The following is a 22339-nucleotide window of genomic DNA, read 5'->3' as shown; positions in this document are numbered from 1 at the left end:
TCTCAATGTGGTTTTGTTCTGGATGAATCAAAGTTGACACACAGTTAAAAAATAAGAAGAAGCTTTTTGGTTTACCTGAATTTTTTTGTTTTGAAAAAAAATGTGTTGGTTGAATCCTACAAAGACTTTTATCAATGAAATTGGAAGAAAATTCCATATTGCATCATTAATTAATCAAACACAACTCATGTACAGAGCTCTGATTGGTTAATTCTGCTGTAACATGAACCACCCAGAGGAATGTTGAATAGAAGACGTCCAGGATGTCTCCACATTTCTGTCTTTGTTTGTCTTTTCAAATACTTGTTACTACCTCAAACTCTAGGAATACTGTATGTACTGATCAGCAGGTTATACTGTAGGTGTACTAGTACTTATACTTACAGTATCTGAGGCGTCAGGTGTTCAAGGAGATGACACCTTGGTGGACGAGTACCTAGACATTAAAACAGAAGTTATGTGAAAGTGGTTCTACCTGATGTGGAGCATCACATCTACCAGAATTACAGAGCTCCGGGCGTCACATGACTTATTTGTTGATGCCGCCATATTGGCAGGAAAACTCTGAACTCTTCATGATGTCAGAGTTTACTGTACTTCCAACAGACACAAAATGACCAGTACAAGATCACATATCATAGACTCTTATCATGGCACGGGTTATGCTTTTCTTTGTAGTATCCGGATATTTAGAACCACCTCATGAACTTTCCTTTGTCCTAATTACTCCAGAGACAATGAAATCATTAAATAGTCTGGAGGGATCTAAATGACACAGTCACTCCGCTAAAACAGCGTCTCTTTGTCATAACGGCAGCATCATGTAACGAGCTAATCACTGAGCTAAACAGTCTCTGTTATATGTCAACCTTTTATGACGTTAACACAGTTTAGATGAATGTCTCAATGCACGTGTAACATGCGTAACATTACAGTAACGTAATCACAATAACGAGTAAAAGTTTTAGTGCTGAAAGAGTAACATCCCTCTGTAATCCATGTTATAAACATTAGCCTAACTTGATTTTATGAAAATAAATACGTTGGGATCTCTTGTTTTATTGCATTAATCCACAGCTGCTGTCTTGCTGGATCTTTAAGAATCTTATAAAAATGATTTCCATGAAAGGTCGGACATCCTGGTCAGTCGTTCGCAGATATTAACCTAATAAGCGCACATTTTTCTGCCAATATGGCGGCATTGTGATCAGCCATCAGCCGTGACGTCACCGGCATCGACGTCTCCACGGTTACGGCCACAGTTGAGCGTGGACATTAGCAGCATTAGTTAGAATCACAGGATTTAATGAACTGTAAAAGTAATTTCAAAAAATGGGGAAGAGCTGCTGAGTGATTGATTTGAAAAGCAGTCAGAGATATATTTTTTATATTTTTACAGATATTTGCCAAAGAACAGAGGAGTAAATGGATCGAGAAGTAACTGAAATGAACTAGAACTAACTTAAACTATGGCTGATCCATTTTCCAAATCCATACCAGTTTGTATGGATCATTATCAAGTCCAATTCTCCTTAATTTGATCTGATAATCCACATTTTTCCTGGTTTCTCTGTATTTACTGACACATTTCACCATGTTTTTGCCCCTCAGGGCGTGTGTCCCTGTGGCAGTAGTGACATAAATGCAGATCCTCTATATAGGAAAGATTTAGTTTGCCCCAGTTTGTCTCCAACTCTGGATTTATTGAGTTGAAGTTGACCAAGATGTGTTCACGTCTCCAAGGCTGCTGTCCGCATGGATTCCAGCTGTGGTTCCTCTTTGTTTTTCATTCCATGTTTCTGTTCCTCCTGGAAACTCATCGCCTGCAAACATGCTCCATGAATGAATGAATTTATTCCAACAACCAGAGAGAGTTTACATGGTTAATAAAAGTTTACACCTCTACATCTGATCATGAACATGGACGTTAGCGTGTCTGAATCCAGTAGCTTTTAGAAATTAGCAGGACGGAGACAAATCCACAGAAATGATGATGGACAATGAGCAGGACAAACTGGGACCTGCTCCTTTAAGATATACTGTGTTGCTTGGATACAACAGCTTTATCAGACGCTGTGTCTCACCTCGATGGCAATGTTTGAGTTCTGTGTGGGCTTTCTTTTGTCCATGCATGAAAAGATAAGAGCCCGGCTGGGTAAGGCCTTGGAGGAACCAGTATCAGCAGTGGCTGTGGAGTTTTTGTCTCCTTTTCTCTTCAAACAACCTTTACCAAAGAGACATGGAAACAGACGGTTATATTATCAACATGGAGGAGACACTGCAAAGAAAACAGTGAACAGATGTCCTCCCCACGTCGCTCTACTTCACAGCTCAAACGAAAACAGACGAATGAGCAGCGAAACTTAAATCGTGACTGTCAGTGGTTTCAAATTTTTATCACCATTAATCCAGGGTTTGCAGTTTGCAGTTTTTTAGTGGTTTTAAATGTATCTGGAAGGAGAAGGTTTTTATTACTCTTAACATCTCAGCTGCTCAGTTTAAATCTCAGTTCTCACAGGAGTTTGAATTTGAACTTATTGTTCAAAAGACCAAAGTCTTTATCCATTTGTGTTGCTTCTTAATTCTTCTTCTGAATCCTTTGGGATTTTTGCAAGTTTTGAAGCAAGAAGGCAGATTACTGCCCTCTGCGGGGTAAAATTATTTATCACAATCGAACTTCAGATTCTGCTTGATTTCCATTTGAGCTCTTCCTGATTCCCGAATTTAACTAAATTAACTAAACTAATTAAAAACTGCCATGAAGTGAATTTGTGTCATGGTTCTGTGTTGTGTCATTTCCTGTATTAATGCTTTGAGTTTCCTGTTTTATTTTGTTAAGTTCTTCCTTGGTTTCCTGTCTGTTACTCCTTGTGTTTTCCCACGTCACGTTCTCATCATCCAGCTATTTTGTCGTCCCTCAGTGTTTGTTTAGTTTTGGATTTTCCTGCCATGTTCGCAGCAGCTTCCGTTTCCTTTTGTTTCCATAAAATACATTTGATTGAACTCCTGCCTCATCTCCTGCCATCCTGCAATTGGGTCTTACAACAACACCTGTATTGGAGAACAAGACAAACATCCAATCAAAAAGCTGCCTTTCGTCATGTGACCTCAATGAATATTTGTGCGTCTGCCTGGATTGAGTGAAGTTTAGGATTCAGGGTGAAAAGCCTCGTAACAGAGGAGGCTCTGACTGGACCAAACATGACTTCACTGCATCACTAGTTTTGTCGGCTAAAGGACACTTCAGCCTGTGGGACATTCCACGGACTGAACCTCGAACCTCTCTACCTACTGAGACACAGTCGCCTCTATTGTCTCCCACAAGAACCAAATCATCATCGCAGTCATGTTCTGCCCTGTCAAGTCAGAATAAATCACCTCTATTAGCTGCATTTAATAAAAACATCAACCAATACTGCACATACATCCAAAATCATTAATGGATAATTAAAGAATACTTATTTGTACACATGCATGTCCTAAATTAGAAGTGTAACAAAAAAAAAAGGATTTTAACAACTATTTTGAATTTGATTTGAGTACAAATACTGGATGGTTTGCACAATGTTAATTGGTACTAGCTCAAACATTTACGTGAACAGTTTCACTGAGTTGTAGGAGGACAAATATACACTGGTGGTGAATTTAAATTCAGCAAGGTACACTGCAGTAAAAAATAAATAAATAAATAATGCTCCATTATTACTATTATACATCCAATATTGTAAGATTGACCCACATACCGAGACACCACTAAAGCGCTGCTTCGTACGACGGTGGCCCTGATGGCAGGAACACAGAGTGGCTTTAATTTCCCTCGAGGTGTCAGACCTGCATCCTCCGACCGGCCGACACTCATAAGCAAACACACTCCCATCACAACTCGGAGGATTAAACAGCCGATCCAGATTCAATATTGCTCATTCGCTCCACATTCTTTGCGTATATGAGGAGGTGGATGAAAAGGAAACAAGTCTGTGTTTTCTTTTGGTACTTTGACCCATTTCATTTGTATCCGCAGAAATATTAATAACACGGCAGGGATATGAAAAGGATTTTTACTAGCAAATTGATCAGTGTGAAGGGGAGGCAGCTGCTGTTTGTGAATCAGAAAACAACATTTCACTCTAATGAGTAATAACCGCTCAGACCAAAAGGTCGGAAAAACATTCGGGGAGTTTTAACGGCAGAAAATATCAACTGCTGGAAGATTGATGCCCTCCAAAAATAAAACCTGTCTGCATCCTAATTTAACTGATTCTCATACGCAAACAAATAGAGTGCTGAATACAATCAAATCTGTTTGAGTATAGAGTGACCTTTACGGAGGAGACCTTTGAGGAACATACGAGTCTACCTTCAAGTCTTTGTATCAGGACACAAAGATGAATAATGAAGATAAATTCAGTTTTGTTAAGCAAATGAAATCCAAGCCGTCATATTCTAGACATGCAAGCTGACATTTTACTCTTGTTGTTTTTTTTTTCTTCTTCTAAGAACTCCCTGCTCTTGTTGGTTGAAGATTATATTTGTCTTGTTTGGTTCCCAGTGGATGAGGAGGGAGACGATGTGAAGTCCTTGCTCGAGGTGGAGATGTTTCACAGCGCAACGTGTTTATGGACCTAAACATCCAGAGGCGAAATACTTTTGCATTAAACAGCTCTGGGAGCAAGCGTGTCAGGAGGTCAGGCGATGATGGTTTTAATAATCTATCTGATCTATAAAAAAAAAAAAAAAAAAGCAGACGCGTCAGGAGTTAGGGAACAGACGCCTGAAGGGCTGAACAGAACCACAACACACTGAAATGTTAATCTTTACGTTTACTTACAGAAAACCACGCGGGCATACTGGTGTTATCCAGATCCACTTATTGATCCGTGGATCACATCTATGGATGAAACACTTTTCCCTGATCATTCATGTTCCTGCTTCAGTTCCCCCAGAAGCCTTTAACGTGTTTAATATTCTGAACTGAGTCGGTTCACTCCGGAATTAAAGTCTCTGAAAGCAGAGTTTGATCTGAGGTCGAGCTACATTCATGTAAAATAAATTTAAATGTCAAACTGACTTTCACATGAATCCCCTGACTTTTTATTTCTTTTATTTTTTTTCCTTTTTCTCCTTTGTTTCCTTGTTTGACATCTTAAATGACTTGAATCCTTAGCTTTAAGTACATGTGTTCACACTTAAACTAAAATGCCTGTCCTCATATGGGGACATGAAGGTTTAGGTTTCATTGCATCTTATTCTTCTTCATCATTTTTTTTTTTAATTTATGCTTATTAACGTTACTAGATTGACATGACTCACAAATTCAACACATTTTATAAATAGCAACAAGCTACAATGTTGCTAATTAGAGAGTACTCGTTTGGGGACATTGGGACATTTATTGTTCTGTCTTTGCTCAGTCATGTTCAGGTATTAAAATAAACAGTTTTTTATATAGTCACACATTGCTGACTTCTTTATGATATAAATAATGAAATAATACCAGTGTCCACATATGAGGACATTGTTTTTTCAAAAACTACTACTTCCTGCTCAGGATGATGCTCAGTTTTTATACGTCTTAGTGTAAATAATCTTTAATTTAATTTAAAGATTAATTTAATTTACATTTTCCTGTCACTGTTTCCACTGGTTCAGTTCTGATCCAGTGGCAGGTAGAGAAACATTAGAGACAGCAGCTGTATGCGCCCCATATGATCACAGGGTTTATTTGCATGCAGAGTTAGAATATGGGATCAGATCTCAAGTGCCGGCTAAGGAACCACGTAGAGATGCATCCTAATGCCACTTGTGACCAGATTGCCCCGGATGACCGGGTTGTTAATGTAAGGTCCGAATGGGGCCCGAGTCTGAAGTGACCACTTGAGATCAGATCCTAGTTCCGTACTCTGTATGCAAATATCCTCCAACATCATTCGTGTGCAGTGGAATATTCTTCATGCTGTGCAGCTTCCATATGTACCTGCCTGAGGGAATCACTCACATCGTACTCTTCTTCAGTATATTCATGTACATTTCTGTTTGGATTTATCTATCATTTAGTGAGTTAACAGCCGCAGGGACGGAATACTTTCGAAAGCTCTCATTACAGACACACTTTTGTCTTTTCTGTTGGTTGTTGAAACCAAGACTCATTGCATGTTCACACTGCCGGAAAAACGTGGTGCCAGACCGACTCTAAATGTGTCCGTAGCGCTCAAATCTCAAATGCTTCCTTAACGCATGTTCAGACCAGGCCCTATCTTTGGGTTGAACTCGTCTCTTCACATGTTTGTCCGGTAATCCCATGTGTGATCAGGTTTGTTTCCCTCCAGCTCCAAAAGCAACTTGTCAGCTCGGGAGCACTCTGACAGCTTGGGAGTGCTCTAATAAGTGAGAATAAAGGAAATAAAAGGCAGAGGAAGTGTGAAGAATGCCTTGCGTCTCGCACACAGCGCAGACCCTCCTTGTTTTAACCTTAACTGCTGGAGTCCACTGACAGACGGCTGGTGTATGTGGTCACGCTGTGAGAAGAACTCGGCCTGGAGTGAAGTGAAGTCGAGTAACGAAGCTTCGCTGAACGTAAAGAGGTAAAAGACGACGCTCGCTCCACCCGAAGCTTCTCTCTGTGATCGCTGTGGCTGCTCCTAAAGGGCACAAGGATCAGTTTATTACAGACTATGTCTGTGTGTGCGTTTCTCTGGGGTGTTCATTAGAGCGTGGACACGGCGAGGGAACAGGACAACATGCTGACACACAAAAAGGCTCAATCTGATTCTGCTGAAACAAAGTGGGACACTCGGGTTTCATAGTCAATAATCAATAGTCTGATTGTCTCATCAGTGAGTGGAAAGAGTGGGATTCACTCGTCTGATTCATGTTCACACTGCTGCCGTGACACAGTGTCACATAAAAAAGCATAAAAGCATCTTCCCCAGAGAGAACAGCTGTTAGTCTTTACAAATTAATCTAAATAATTACTGTAATATTTCTGATGTAGTCGTTCGAATCGTCTCCGGCTGCAGGTGAATAACAGTCGATATATTTACTGATATTTATGAAAGACTCAGTTAGCTCTGAGTTACAAATCGTTCAAATCCAATCCGTATATATACATATATATATATATATATAATATTTACAGCAGTCAAAATAAAAATGTATCTTTTCCTAAACGACAGCAGCAGCTTAAGACACTCAGTGTCCACTCATAAGTATAAGCGACCCTCAGCGCTGACTCTAAATCCAATTAAACACATGAAATAGAGATATTATTTTTTTCCAGTATCTGCTCTGAGCTCTTTGTAACTAAATGTTTGTGGTAACAGCTGATCATTTGGAGGAATTTTAGCCAATTGTTTTGGTTGTGAGATGTTGGTGGTTTCCTCTCATCAGCTGATGCTCCAACATTTCTACTGGATGAAGGTCAGGACTTTGACTTGTTCCTAAACATTTATCTGGTTCTTCTGGAGAACCACTGGTGTTCTTGGGCTCCTTGTCTTCCTCCATGACCCAGTTTCTCTTCACATTCAGCTCATGGACTCATGTCCTGACATTTTCTTTTAGAGTTCACAGGTAGAATTCACAGTTCATTGGTCCATCACTGATGAGCAGCCATCCTGATCCAGATGCATTAAACCAGTAATTTTATGGAGAAATGTCAAATTTCCTACTGTGGGACCATTAACAGACAACAAGAGACAACAAGAGATGCATAGTCAGCGAAGGAGCTACAGGAGCATTCAGACACAGACATCCCCACTAAGAAACAGCTTCTTTCCATCCGATGTCAGGCTGTTGAATGCTGTTTTTAGATTTATGTTTTTGAATTTACTTTTAGTATTAGTATTTATGGTCATTTTAAATGGGTTATTTATTGAGTTTTTTGTTGTTTCTAACTTTAACTGAAAGTTTTGAAGTCATTCTATTGTTGTCTTTGAAGGTTTTTTTTTATAGTTTTTAGTTTTTCCTTGTACTACTCAGGAATAACAATTAAAGAATGATGATGATGGTAAAAATTCTGAGTGGTGCCAAAACTTTTCAGAGATTCTGTGTCAAAGCCAGTGTCTTTGTCTTCTTCCTGTTTCCTGATGGTGGAAGATGCTGATCCTCGTGAAATAAAGAGAAAAACATTTATAAACCTCTTGAGTTTACAAGCTAAAAGCAAAATGAATGTCCTCCTGTTCTTTTCAGAAGTGTCAATATTCCCTGCCCTAATGTTGTGATCTCTGACCTCGGCCTCTGGGCAAGGTGGAGAACTTCCTGCCGCCCTCTGCTTCCCATTAGTTTATTTGTCGTCATCAGACGTTTCCCTCCTGTAATGATCTGCCGTGTGTTATTATGAATCGCCCCGAGCGCTGATCAAGGTCTGCAGGTCAGCAGGGAGCTGAGAGCTGCAAACTCTCACCCTTTAATGTTGGTTTATCCACATGTAGTGTGACCCCCACACCCTCGTTCGTCCCCCCCCCCCCGCCGGGACCAAATCAGAGCATAAATGCCTCACAAGCAGCAGTGCTGTGTTTGAGGTCACCATCAGCAAGTTTACATTCTGCTTACACCGGATTAACAGGACTAATCAGTAAACTTCACCCTGCTCGGCGGCTGCAGACGGCGGCAGCAGCCTGTGGGCCATCTGTGGAGCTGTGCAGCGCTCCAACCGGGTCTGTTTGTTTATGGAACAAACACCTGCCAATACAGGCTCATACACCACGGAGCATGGTCTCTGTTAGGATTTGTTGTTGTAAAAAGTTCCCTGATAAAACATGAGCCTCTGTTACAAATGTGAATGTAACGTACATCTAGGACGATGAAAGAACGACAACAGGACCAGATGCATGAGATTAAAATATCCTGGAAATGTCATTTGATTTAGAAATGACCCCCCTACATCTGCATTTAGTTCATCCCTGGTTCTCTGTCTCCACTTAATAACATGCCTTTTATATCTCTGCACTTATTTTTTTACAGCTTTACTTAGTTTGTAGATTTATCATAGAAATGAGAAGAGAGGTGTGGCTGGCAGTATTTAAGTCAGCTCCATCTTAACCCACGTGATGAAAACATTAAATGCACCACTAAATAAAAGCCAACACATTGAAATCAGCTGCCACGCATGTCATCTCATCATCCCTTAAGATTTTATCCTTGTTTTGAGCTCTTTTTCTTTCCTATGAATGGGTCGGCACTTGACTTTAATCCAAACATCCGTCCAAACTTTGATTGATGACAGTCATTATGATTCTTGAGTGGAAAGAGGAAGAAATGTAGCAGCAAATGCAACAAAAAAAAAGAAAAAAAGAAAAACATGCATACAAATAATGGAGACGCCTGTTCACACTGGAATGTGTCAGATAATTTACAGTGGGAACTTTATAAATTAGAAACAGGTTGAATTCTCACAGGATTAAGATTACAGCTGACCCCTGACATTATTTCAAATTACTAGAGGTCCCCAGATAAAACCAGTCCTGTGCCAGTAGGGGCAATTACAAAACATGGTGAGCTGTAATTTTTACTGAAGTAACTGATTTCAAATTTGAAAGTGCTCTTCAATATGCTCCCTGTGGTTTTCACATTTAATGGAGCAAAACAAAATAATTTGTGTATTTTTAGAAGCACTTCAACTTTTTTTTTTTTCTGGCAGAGAAGTGTAGCCAGATACAGATGGTTTCCTGCCCAATCAATATTTTGTGCAGCGCTTTAACCGCCCAGATAAACAATGCTGTCGAAGGATAGAAATCACAGCTACAGCTGCTCACATCTGGCCACTACGAAGCCATTTAATGGTTACATGACGTCATGTAGTCAGTTATAAGTCGTGTAAATTCACTTTTAGTTTGGTTTGAAATCAGCATAAAAAAACAATCAGAAAAAAACACCAATAAGATCCCAAAAAGTCTTTTGCCTTCAAAATAAAATGCAAAACCAACCAATCTGGCAACACAGAGTGCTCCATAATAACCAATGGAGACAATATACAAAAATTAAAGGGTGGCATATCCAAAAAAACAAAAAGGGGCCCTGGGCTTGTAGGGTTTCTTGAAATATAACTCTCATTTGTTCCTGTTTCAGCTTTCAAACATACCACAGCCAGGATGACTGGGAACCCTCCTACACATGTGTTGTATCATGTTGGCAGTGGACCTTGAAATGGGGACAGGATGGAGGTTTAATTGTAGATGTACAGGGTTTAAAAAGTGTCCAGTTCTCATGGCCCTGCAGATCATCATGAAGGTTTGGTGTTGGATAGCTTCAGTGATGTAGAAGTGTTGGTGATGGTGGACAAACATGTCATGTGCTTTAGAAATGACAGAAAGTTGAGCTTAGAAACAGAACCAGTATCATTTCTGCAGAGGTGGCAAACCTTAGGTTTTACACATCCCTGCTTTTAAACTGCTTTAAGTCCACATTAGGTCACTATTTATATGTTAAGTTGACCGTGTAGTGTGGTAAAATGTGGACACGAAGGTAGCCAGATGATTGTGTAAAGGTTTGTTGGTTGTTTAATTCCAGACGGTGCTGACCTGCTGTTCTGAATTTAAACAACAACAACAAAATAACACACAAAAGTTCTCAGCTTCAAACTTTCTGCACGCTCTCTCAAAGAGTTAAATGTCAACGTATAACTCATCTGCCTCTGGGCCACAAACTTATCAATCACAGCTCTAACAGGGCCTTCTTCTTTTCTTCTTGTAATGAACGCTGGAGCCTTTAAGGGCCTCTATGATAATTAATTTAACGTCCGTTGGAGCTTCCTGTTTAAATAAAGGTCAAACTAAAAGTAAAACCCCAAACATATTAATATTACTACACGCAGGCCAAGCCAAGAAGACATTTGCCATTTTAATCTTTGTTGCTCATTACGAGTAGATATTATGTGCAGTCTGCTGTGCCAACCACCTCCATTTATTTACAACCAGTCACATTCAAGTGTTGTTGTTATTATTGGAAGTTAATAACTGGTGTCAACTTATTATATCGAGCGTTGCTTCATTTTGAGTTCCAATTAGCGCTCTACCTGACAGTGTTTGAGTTAATGACACACTGTTCATTAGAAGAGTGGTTAATGGCGCTTGTCAAGAATTAAATATCTTGTAAAAATGTGCAGCAGATGACGGGGAAAGGAAGACGAAGGGGGAAAGGAAAAGGGAACGGATCGGTGAGATCGGTCAGCCGGACGCGAGGCAGGAAAAAAAATAAAACTTCCGCCTTCTGAAATTAGCTCACGACCTTTGAAAGTATGCTAAATTAGCAAAAGTGTCCAGTTCATAAAGCCTTGAGGTAAGCATGGTAAGATGTACTGTCCTGCCATTAGGGAAGAGGTGGAGGGAGGGGGGGAGAGGCTTTATTTAGCAGGTGCAGTTTATTACCCGTCATCAAATCCCCCTTCGAAGCAGGAACAGCTGACGTTGCAGAAACAGGAGGAGACCCAAATAAGCTCAATCAACACAACTGATAATATTTCATGCCCCGGTGTGTGTGTGTGTATATATATACATGTATATGTGTGTGTGTGTGTTTCGTTGACACTCCCCAGACAGGGGCCCATTTTTCAGACCCTTTACTCGTCACCCACGGCGACCTCCGCTGGGTCACCTGGGCCCCCGCTGAGAGGGGACGGCGAGCTGCCTTTGGAAAAACCAGGGCGTCCCTTTGTGTCTGTCCGAGCGGGCGGCTGGAGGCCAGGATCCCAGAGAGCGCGGCGTCCTTCGCTTCATACCCGCATCACTGCACGGAAAGAAAAAGAGGAGGACGGAACGGAAAGATGACGAAAGGAAGTGAAACAGCAAAGACGGAAAGTGGGCGATGGTGGAAATAGAGGACAAGAGGGAACAGTTCTTCCCTCAGTCACTGGTGCCTTTGCTTCAAGTTAATTTGACAAAGACAGAAGAAAATGAAGACTACAAAAATGGTCAGAAAGATGAAGGGAAAGAGGAAGAAGAATCAGGGACGTGACAAATACCATAAAAATAAAAACAAATCTGTGAAATTAGAAATTAAAGTGAGTGCTGACAAAAGAATGAAAAGGAAATGTGCTAGAGACGGACAATGAAATGCCCGCAGCAAAACACAAATGGTCCTGAGGCCCCTATTGATCAGCGTCACGCGTGACTTCACAGTTTCATTATTTCCTCTGTCACCCTGAAGCCAAACGTGACCCGAGAGCCAACATGGCCGCCGTTACAATAACTGATTGATCAAATTTAGAAAATCCATAAGTTTTAGTCCAAACAAAACCTCATTCATTCACTGTGACCCCTACTTCCCTTCCTTTCCACCTCATTCATCCCTTCACCTCAACTCAACTGTTTCATCCCTTCACTCGAAGCTCTCCCTTCCTTTTGACCTCGTTCACTCCTTTACTTTGACTTCCAGTCGTATTCATCCCCTCACTACGACCTCTCCCATCCCTTTACCTCAACTTCTCTCTCTACCTAGTTGAACTCCTCTCACCCTTTCACTTAAATCCTCTCATTACTTCATTTCCACCTCATTCATCCTTTCACTGTTTTCCCTCTCATTCATGCACTTCATCTTCTCTCGTCCCTTCTTTTCGACCTCAGTCCCCCCTTCACCCTAAACTCTTACATCCCTGACTTGTGACCTCATTCATCCCTTCATTTGAACTCCTCCCACCCCTTCTCTTAAATCCTCTCGTCCCTTCTTTTTAACTTCATTCATCCATTCATCTCCTCTCATATCTTCCTATTTCATCCTTCACTCGAATCCCTCACATCCTTTGGACCTCATTCACCCCTTCATGTTGACTCCCCTCATCCCTCCCTCCCTTATTCATCCCTTCACTATGACCCCTTCCATCCCTCCTCTCATCTCTTCCTGTTTCATCCCTTCATTTGAACTCCTCCCACTCATTCACTTCATCTTCTCTTGTCCTTTCTACCATTAACTGGTCTTTGGTCCATTTCTCCACATCTGGGTTTTATAAAGACAGAGTCACACAAGAACAAGTAGAAGGAGGAGGACAGAGTATAGTTGATATTTAAATTCAGGTAAAAAAAAAAAAAAAAGAAATCCTCATAAATGTGTGATGGACAGGGAACATAGAAGAGTAAACAGCTGATGATCCCTCCCTGTTGTCCTCAGTCCCCCTCGGATTTCCTCCTCACATCACCTTTTTTTTTTTTTTTTTCCTCTGTCCCTTTTCCAGCCGAGGCCTCGGCTGAGGTTACGCCGTGAGAGGAGTGCAGAGCGGTCCGTTACATTTTCATTTTACAGTCTGACAGGTTTAACTCTCACACTCGACAAGAAGCTTAAATTTAGGATTGGCAGCCGAGCGGGCAACCAGCTGTAACATCAACACAGCAGCCTGCAGAACAGCAGGGAATAATATTACCATAATCACCATGTGTTAGAGGAGAATTACACTTTATTACGACTCAGATGTTACTTCTGTAGCTTCCTGTTAGTGATAATAACAACATTATACCCGATGCTAATAGGTACAGCGTGATAGGGCCCCGGACATTACATTTCTACTGGACCTCCAAATGAAACAGATCCCCAGACGGCGGAGTTTTTGTGACCTGCTGACTTCTTTCTTCTTTTGAAAATGCTCTGCGACTACTTTGGTGTGTGTGTGTGTGTGTGTGTGTGTGTGTGTGTGTGTGTGTGTGTGTGTGTGTGTGTGTGTGTGGAGCGTTATCAGGAACAACACAAAACATGATTGGGAGGCGTGGGGTGAGAATTTAGATTGAAAGTTAACTTCAGGGTCTCGGAAAAGTCAGCTCACAAAAGACTCCGAAGATGCTGATTCACGTTGGAAAAGATTGTGTGATGAAGTCCGGTCCGGCGCGGATGTTCTGGGCTCCGGTTACCACGGTAACCCCCTTGAAGCAGAACAAACAGAACACAGAAACAATCAAAGCCTGGAGCTATTTGAGGAACTTGGTTTCTAGACCAGTTCATCACTAGGTCGCGCCAACCGTTCACTGATCAGCCACAACATTATGACCACCAGCAGGAGACGTAACATTTAAACTATCTTGTGACAGTTCAGTGTTCTAATGGGAATCACCCCATAGCAATGACACTCCTTGATGGCAGCAGACAAACTTAATAACTCATTTGCATGAAAAGTGCTACATAAATAAAGTTTGATTTGATTTGAAGGGAGACCTACACAATATGTGGTCATGATTTTATGGTTGATCGGTGTGTGTATAGCAGATTTAGCCAATGAGATGAGAGCTGGAGAAAATGGAGCTACACGAAGACTTAGGACTAGGTATAAAGAAATGTGCATGTGTTAAAGTTCATGCAGACAATACACAACAGCACAAAGTCAAATAAAACAAAACAGACAGTACAAAAAAACAAAGGGAGCAGCGCTGACTAATAAACAGACCTGTTACTTAACTTAACTTCACATCTCTGGTTGTTTCTTTAATCGTGGATACAACTGTCAGACTTTATCATTCACGTTCTCTTGACGCTACATCACTGCTGTTTGCTCCTGTCTGCACATTTATCAGACACTTATACAAAGAACATTACAGTATATGATATGATAAAGGTTAAATTAAAGTTGTTATATGTTCTTGTGTTACCTGCAGGAGCACCTTGTTGTATACGCCCTGGTACAAACATGTTAATAGTTGGTTGGTATTTTGTATTGAGATTTATTTGAGTGAGTCAGGCTTTTCTTTGGTTGTTCTTTGATAGCAGGCAGCCAACAGTAAGGCCTAGTTTTGTTGTATTAATCATTTATTTTGGCTCCACCACTTCTCCCCCCTTTCCTTCCCCTCACAGGTCTTAAGAAGCTGTGAATTTAAGTTTCAATGATGTCAAAATAAAAGTGTGTATTTGTGACAACATTCTGACTCTGTTGAATTCTTGCTGTCGCTGGCAACTGAGAGATCCCGTCAACTCGGAGAAACCCCTAAAGAATAAAAAATGCTGATGACAATTGTTACCATTAACCATTTTAACATGGCTTGTTTTTATCACCTAATGGTTTTCTTGTTTCAGTCTTCTCAGACAAACTCAGATCGGCTCAAATCACAAAATCACTTGGAAGCTCCAAGATCTGAGGTGGAGGAGACCAAAAACAAAGCTAAAATTTTGGCACTCTAATTCCCAGACGATATTTAAGCCTCTAATATTCACAGGATCTGATACTTGCCTGTGGCACCGACAGCCGATTGTTTATACGAACAAGACTACAAGAGGGAATGAAACTGCAAACACACAATAATTCCAACTGTTTCTTCATTTCTTTGTGTTTTTTCGTTTTTTCTTATTTTTGTTACTTTGTGGTCATAGTGAATCTTTATACTGACGTTTTGCATGTATATGCATTTCTGTGGTTCTTTGTTGCTTTTCAAAGTCAGTTTTCTGCCTATTTGTGTTTATAAGTGCTCAGTTAAAACATGCAAAGCTGCAAAAAAAAAAAAAAAAAACTTCAAGGAAGCAAACACTTTCAAGAAATATATATTAATTTACACAAGACCACGGGTCCAGGCTCTGCCTGGGTCCGCTGTCCCCAGCCCCTCCCTCCTGTCTCTAAGTTCAGTTTGCTAACATTGTGGACGTCTTAACACGTCCTGGACTCGTTGAAGCTGCAGCCGAGGTCGACGCCCATCAGCTCAGCACCTTCGTAATGTTTTTCCCTCCTCAGTAGCAGCTCGGTTGTTGACTCTCTAATAGATCTCCTGCAGCTCCTTAAAAGCAGCTCTTGCTAACAACACACAGTCCTGTTGTCGGGTTTTCATTCATCTTCCTCTGAACCTAATCGCTCCTTTAGCTCTCACCTTGGAGAATTCCCAAAACATCGCTCTCCTTTGTTCGGCAGATCACCAAGCTTGCGTTTTCTGTTTTTCTCCTCTTTCTGTGATTGAATTATGTTTTGCAAAAAGTACTTGAGGCAAAGGAATTTTCAATCGTACATGAGAGAGAGCACAAAAGCAGCCATTGTGGGTAGTCTAATGGGAATGTTAAGTAGAGGCAGGCAGAGCTGTCTTTTATCTTGGGTATTTGCAACTTTGTCACAACCAGCAGGAATTTGGAAGCTGAGGGGAGAAAAAGCACTTTTTTTTATTATTTTTTTTTTTAAATGTATCCCTGCCTGGATACGCCGGCTTTCATCTCCTAGTGCTCTTAACTGAACAGTCCGCTGTTTGAAGCGGGAGGAAAGGAATCAAAGCCGATGATTACAACAAAATATGTGCAGAGGTTTGGAGGAAGGGAGGAAGAAAAGAAAAAAAAAACATAAAAAGAAGAAGAAATTTTAAGGCGAAAGTTGAATTTTCCATCTCCCCAAAAAGTTGTTGACTCTGTGTTCGCTGCAGGATCCGCGGCCTCCAGCAGCTCCCTCTCATCACCATGCACAATAATCCTTTCTTTTGTTCACAGAAACAGAATTGTTGCTTTAAAAAGAAACCACAAGAGCGTCTTACATTATTTCGCTCTTTCAGCATCTGTCAGCGAGGCCTTGAGCGCTGGTGTTACTCGTCTCTCTCTGCGCTCTATCTGATATCCATCCATGCGTCGCCTGCAGCACGAATTAGGCTTTACTTTACCTCTCTCTCTCTTTTTTTTTTTTTTATCGACCCACACACCTGAAGGCCTCGCGCCTCTTTACCCTGAGCGTTAGCTGGAGCTTACTGCAGCAGGTCAAGTCCAGTTCAACGTGTGGGTTCCACTTCCTCCAGATAACGTGAAATTACATGGTTAAGTTGTCCGGCCAGTGTGAAGGGGGAAGAACCTGAGGGGAGTTTTAAGTGAAAGTCAATGGGGAGCGCGGAGCTTTAATGGAGGTCGACAGAGGAGGAAACCGAGCAGAAGGTCAAAGATTTTTCCCGGCTGCTGTTGTGTGCGAGATTAACTTAGAGAGGGGAAGGGACTGGAAACAAGAAGAAGAAGAGGGGAAGCACGGCTCCCCCGCCGATGAGCGCCACTCTGCCCCCCTTGATGCTAATCCTCTGAAAGCTGTTTTCTAGCGAGGATTAGTGCCAGCGAGAACAAGGCTTAGAGCTCTCCGCCGAGTCGAGATGAGAAATCGAATACAGGTGCTTGTCGGGGGGCTGAGCCCGATGACTTTTCTGTGTGCAATATCATACACAGGGTGGGGAGATAGCTCTCCCCGCACCAGCTGGTATTACATCCTTCAGGGTGATATTGTTGGAATTCAGGCCAATGCTGACTCGTGCAGAACAGTGAAGAGAAGCCTCTGAAGCTCGGTGGATCCTCTAACCCATACCACCACCACCACCACCACCCGTACTCACACAAAGTCAGCTAGGGCTGCAGACAGACAAATTAATGTAATTAATCAGTGGATTATTTGCGTAATTGAATTACCCGAATATTTCTGAATGCACCATCCAGGTGTCCAAACGAGTCCTGGATGGTGAGAATATAAAAATCTGTTTTTAAGAAAATGAAACAAAGAGAATCAGCGGCTCTCGGAGCTGGAAGCGAATGCCGTGTTTGATAAATGAGGCTGCCAAAATAGGTCACCACCTATTCTTCAGTTGATAAAGTGATTATTGACTCAGTTGTGTGTGTTTTCTGTTTTAAGTGTGGCTGCTTGGTTTTTGTGTCTCTGCTCGTTTTGCTGAAAAGCCTGAAATGTTGCAGAGGTTAAAATATTGTATGATAAACATTTATTCTGCGCGTTCCGTGTGTGTGTGTGTGTCGGAAAAAAATAAAACACCTCATCATTTGTTGCGGTCCAGCACAGCACCACCTTTAACTATGACCCCATTACAACAATGTCAAGAAACAGAGAGGCTTATGAGCTTTGCACAGACAGCTGTTCTACTGGACCGCACTGATTTGTACAGGTGAACCTAATAAAGGAGCCTCTCTGTTGGCACACTCCTCTTCTGGTTCCAGACTTCTTAAATTGCCCAGACCTCACGCTTTCTTCGTATATAAAAGAGAAACAACGGAGCCAATCAGCTAATGAGGTGGAATTAAGAGGCACAACAATGGCCCAAATGAGAGCAGGTGGGATCAACACGGCTCTTCAATGTCAGGTGACTGAAATAAACTGATTTATTTCTGCAGCCAATATAAGAAATGTAAATTCCTCCTCTGATAATAAGTACACACTGCGTACTATTTATTTGATTGGACGAATGTTTTTACTCCAGAAAAGGAAACAGCTAAAATAACAACAGAACTGTTGCACTGAATCGCGACGTGAAAAAAGGAAACATGCACGTTTCCTAAAGTGACTCATATATTTAGGCATTTTACCACAATATGGGGTGAGTTTCAGTCAATACAGAAATAAAAAAAAATGGATAATCATCTTGTAGGGGGGACCATCGCAGCTCTCATTGGTCTCCAGTCTGGAGGAAGCTGGAGTACAGTACCTGGAGAGAACCCAAGCAGACCCAGGGAGAACATGCAACAAACTCTCTGTCCAAATATTATGTATTAGCTGCATTTGAATTCACTTTAATTTATCACATGATAGTCATGAAGAACTAAATGAATGATGGTGATGATTGAGCGGTTTACACAAAGAGACAGAAGGTTTAGCTAAAACCGAATGAATCATAGCATCGGTTTTGAAGGCAATATTCACACAGACACACACGTATAAATTTAAAAACGCTCACAAACGTGAACCGTATCATCGTAAAATGTGGTAAACCAAAGTGATCATATATTTCTGAATCTGTATAAGTTAATTCCCAGTGAACTGTGCTGGAGACGCTAATGGACATAATAACGATTAGCAGAACCACTGGACTGCAATTACAGTAACTGGAGAACCGGAGTATTTGCTCAGGTTTCTGCCGGCAGTGAAGCAGCAGCAGCAGCAGCTAATGAGCCCGCGCTGCCTTCCTTCTTTGTGATGATATTTAATTTTAAACCTGATGCAGCAGAACATACACGCAGCATGTTGTACATTATATAAAAATAACATGCTCTCAGCTTGTCCTTGTTCAGGGGATTATTTTCCGTCAAGAGCTGGTGTTTATTTTATTTATTTATTTATTTATTTTGCAGGCAGCCAGCTGGTGCAGTGGTGGTGTGTGTTTGTGCGTCTTTTGCCTGCTGGTGTTTGTGTGCGTGTTGCGTCCCCAGGGGTCGGCGGCTCGGCACTTGTAATGCATGGCTGTGCTCACCTGTTCGACACGGGAGACGCATCGCCTCCATTGGCGAGGCCGCAAGACGGATGAGGAGGAGAAACAGCAGCATCGGCGCTCCTGGAGGTGACCCAGCTCCAACGCGACGCGCCGCGCTAGGGCGGGGTGGGCGGCGGCACCAAGGTCGACTGTTCAAGGTGCCTTTAAGCAAGGCACTGAACCCACGGCAGCTCCCAGCAGACGGCAGGTGACTGTCGCTGCGACCCACTTCTAAACCTAATATTAAAACTGTAAAATCTGCATTATATAACGAGGATGACTGTGCACTATTTAGCCTGTTAGCATTTAGCGAATCATACATGACTGACATGCAGAAGGTTGGGATCATTCTTGTAAATTTCACTCTTAAAAAAATATCTCCTCACGTCCTTTAGAGCATCCTCTTCCTGCATGGCATCCTCAAAAATGCATCTTACCTAGTAGTAATACACCCGGAGTCATGGCGGCTCCTCTTCTACTTTCTAAAAGAAACATTAAGACCTTTAAAGAGTAACTTTTGATTGGGATAATTCGCCCAGACACTCGACGCTCGACTGGTGACTCATCAGCGGCCGAGGTTCCTGGAGCTGTCAGCCATGTGCTGTGGTGGGGAACACAGACGGCGGGGTTAAGGAAACCTGTTGCTCCGTCGATACCGAGGCCAGCCGATGTGACGGAGCTGGGGAGTGTTTATCGGGGCGTGCGACAAACAAATCACCCTGTTCAGGTGCTGCCCAGGAAAATAAAGACAAGCCACTTAGCTGCCACTGAGCTGTTTAATTAGAAGACCTGCTGCTCCTTAATGAGGACGCTAACGAGAGGAGCGCCGCCCACTGCTTGGTAATGAGTGGCGAGCTCGTTACCAGGCGGGCAAAGGGCTGGACGTGACGAGACTGGCACTGCTGTCTCTCCGCAGGAGGGAGGGACTGCAGGGGATGGGGGGGGGGGTGATGTCTGTGATTGGCAGTTCACAGCGGGGGGGCGTGGCCACCAGGTCTCGGCTAATTGCAAAGTTAAGAATCAGCAGGAGTCTGTAATGTGTTGTTGCACTTTCACTTTTATCGAACGGTGCTCTATTGATCGTGCATGTTGTTTATTTGTACAGATGGAGGCGTGGTGCGTTGCTCGTAGAAAGGTTATCAGGTATTGACGAGGGAGCTGATGGGTTGTGGCCTTTGGCTTCGCTCTGCTCTGCAGGGCTGATGGAAAACACATCAGCAGGAAACCCCCACAGAGCAACCTGGACCATTAGGTTTATCGTTATTTTTTTTATTAATACTCAAAAGTTGCAGGACGGATCATCAGCGGCTCTGGCCTGTGGTTTTATACCTCAGCTTAGGTGTTATTAACAGATCACACAGCATCTCGTTGTGTCAGGGAGCAGAGCTGTAAGCAAAACCACACACATGATTCCGGGCTGCATTTGTGTTTCTCCAAGGGACTTTTAAACAGTTTCATGACGGGAGAGGAAATTTCATGGCTTGTCAAGTTTTTCTCAGAGGAGCAGAAGAGCACGAGAGAAGACGTACGATCTCAGCATTTCTTATGTTCACGGTGCAGTCTGTGTGAATCGAAATAACATCATAACTTCTGTAAGTTGCATACATAAGTAAACATGGAAAACATGCACCTGATAAATGTAGTAAACTTGGATGAATAAAGATGCATTATTAAACAGTGGGATAGGGAAGTTAAAAAAGAGGCTCAGCCCGGGCGAAAGACTTTCTAGGAAATGAAAGTAGTTGTTTTCAAGCTAAGATCTGTTGTTTCCCGGAGGCAACTCGGGTTTATGTGCTGTACACTGGCTATACTCACTTAACTCTTTTCTTTACATCTGAACCTGACTGTTCTAGTGTCCTTTCTACAGAGGAATCTCCAGACAAGCTGAAATCTTTGCTGGCCCATTTGCAGAAGTAGATAATCCTAGTTTCAGTCTGACAGGATAAAAGTTCCTGAGATTCTTCTGCATCTGAAGCATGTGCACTAAAATTAAGGGACTGGAAACAAGTGGGAGCGTCCTCCCAGCAGCATCGAGATCAGATTACACAACATTTGTTCCTTTCCAGACGGCCGCTGTGTCAGATGAGGTGAAACAAATCCTGGCGTGCTGATCTGTTTGTCAGGGCTTCGGAAGCATCCCGATGTCCGACGGCTCGTGTTCTCCTGTGACACACTGAGAATGTAACCGGGTGTTCTTGATGTCCTCGGTCTGTCGTTTCTGACTGTTCTGGCCTGGTACTGCGCGTGAAACTGATCCTCGGGGATCAGTGCACCTGCTATGTAAAAAGATTCTCAATCTGTCCTCTCATGATTCTCAAATTTCCCCTCATCACCAAAAGTGAGCTAGCATCCCTCCCCAGTTTACGTCCCTCGTTCTCTGCTAAATCCTTTTCTAAATGTCACTTTTGAATGTCACTCAATCTTTGGAGGATAAATAAACTTTATATTGTCCCAAATGGAATGAAAAGCTCTGCCCAGATTATGTGGTGACGTGTTTACCTGCAACAGATCGTCCTGATTGACAGTATAAAAAAAAACAGCTCCCCCTAATGGCTTGCTGCAGTACAGGTCATAAGCTCCACCTCCTCCACGTTAGTGGGAGGGGCCAAACTAAAACACTAAAGTGCCTATTAATTAATTTCTTTCTTCTTCATACCACATTCAAAGTCACTTAAATCCCCTTTCTCCCTCATTCTGATGCTCGGTTTGAACTTCAGCAAGTTGTCTTGATCACCTCTCCATGAATAAATGCTCTGGATTACAGCCATGTGATTGGCTGATTAGCTATTTGTGTTAACACAGGTGTAGCAGGTGTACCTAATAAAGTGGCCAGTTAGTGTATATCCAATCTCTACTATTTATTTCTGAGAAGGTTCATTTCATTTATTTAATGCTATAAAAACATGTGACATGATGATGATTGACAGTTGCCATTGGCGACCACCCAGTAGCAGCCGGTAGCTTCTCCTTCGCTCCTTCACTTCATTTCAAGTACCTGAAATCTGGAGGCGAGTAAGAGAAAGGAGCGAAGGAGGGAAAAAAGAAAAGGAGAGAGGAATGTCTTTGACTGTCAGGCAGCGTTTGGCCGTTTATCCAGAACACCGGTGGGCACAGAGCCGTGAATAAGGGAAGCAGGGAGAAAAAAAAAAGAGAGAGAGAGAGAAACCGATCTCATTTCATCTCTGCGGGAACATGACAGAGGAATAAAAGCAATACTAAAGTTCAATGGGCCCTGCAGATTTCCT

This window comes from Mugil cephalus, chromosome 5 (genome assembly GCF_022458985.1).
Source record: "Mugil cephalus isolate CIBA_MC_2020 chromosome 5, CIBA_Mcephalus_1.1, whole genome shotgun sequence".
Classification (NCBI taxonomy): Eukaryota; Metazoa; Chordata; class Actinopteri; order Mugiliformes; family Mugilidae; genus Mugil; species Mugil cephalus.
This window is presented reverse-complemented; position numbering follows the sequence as displayed.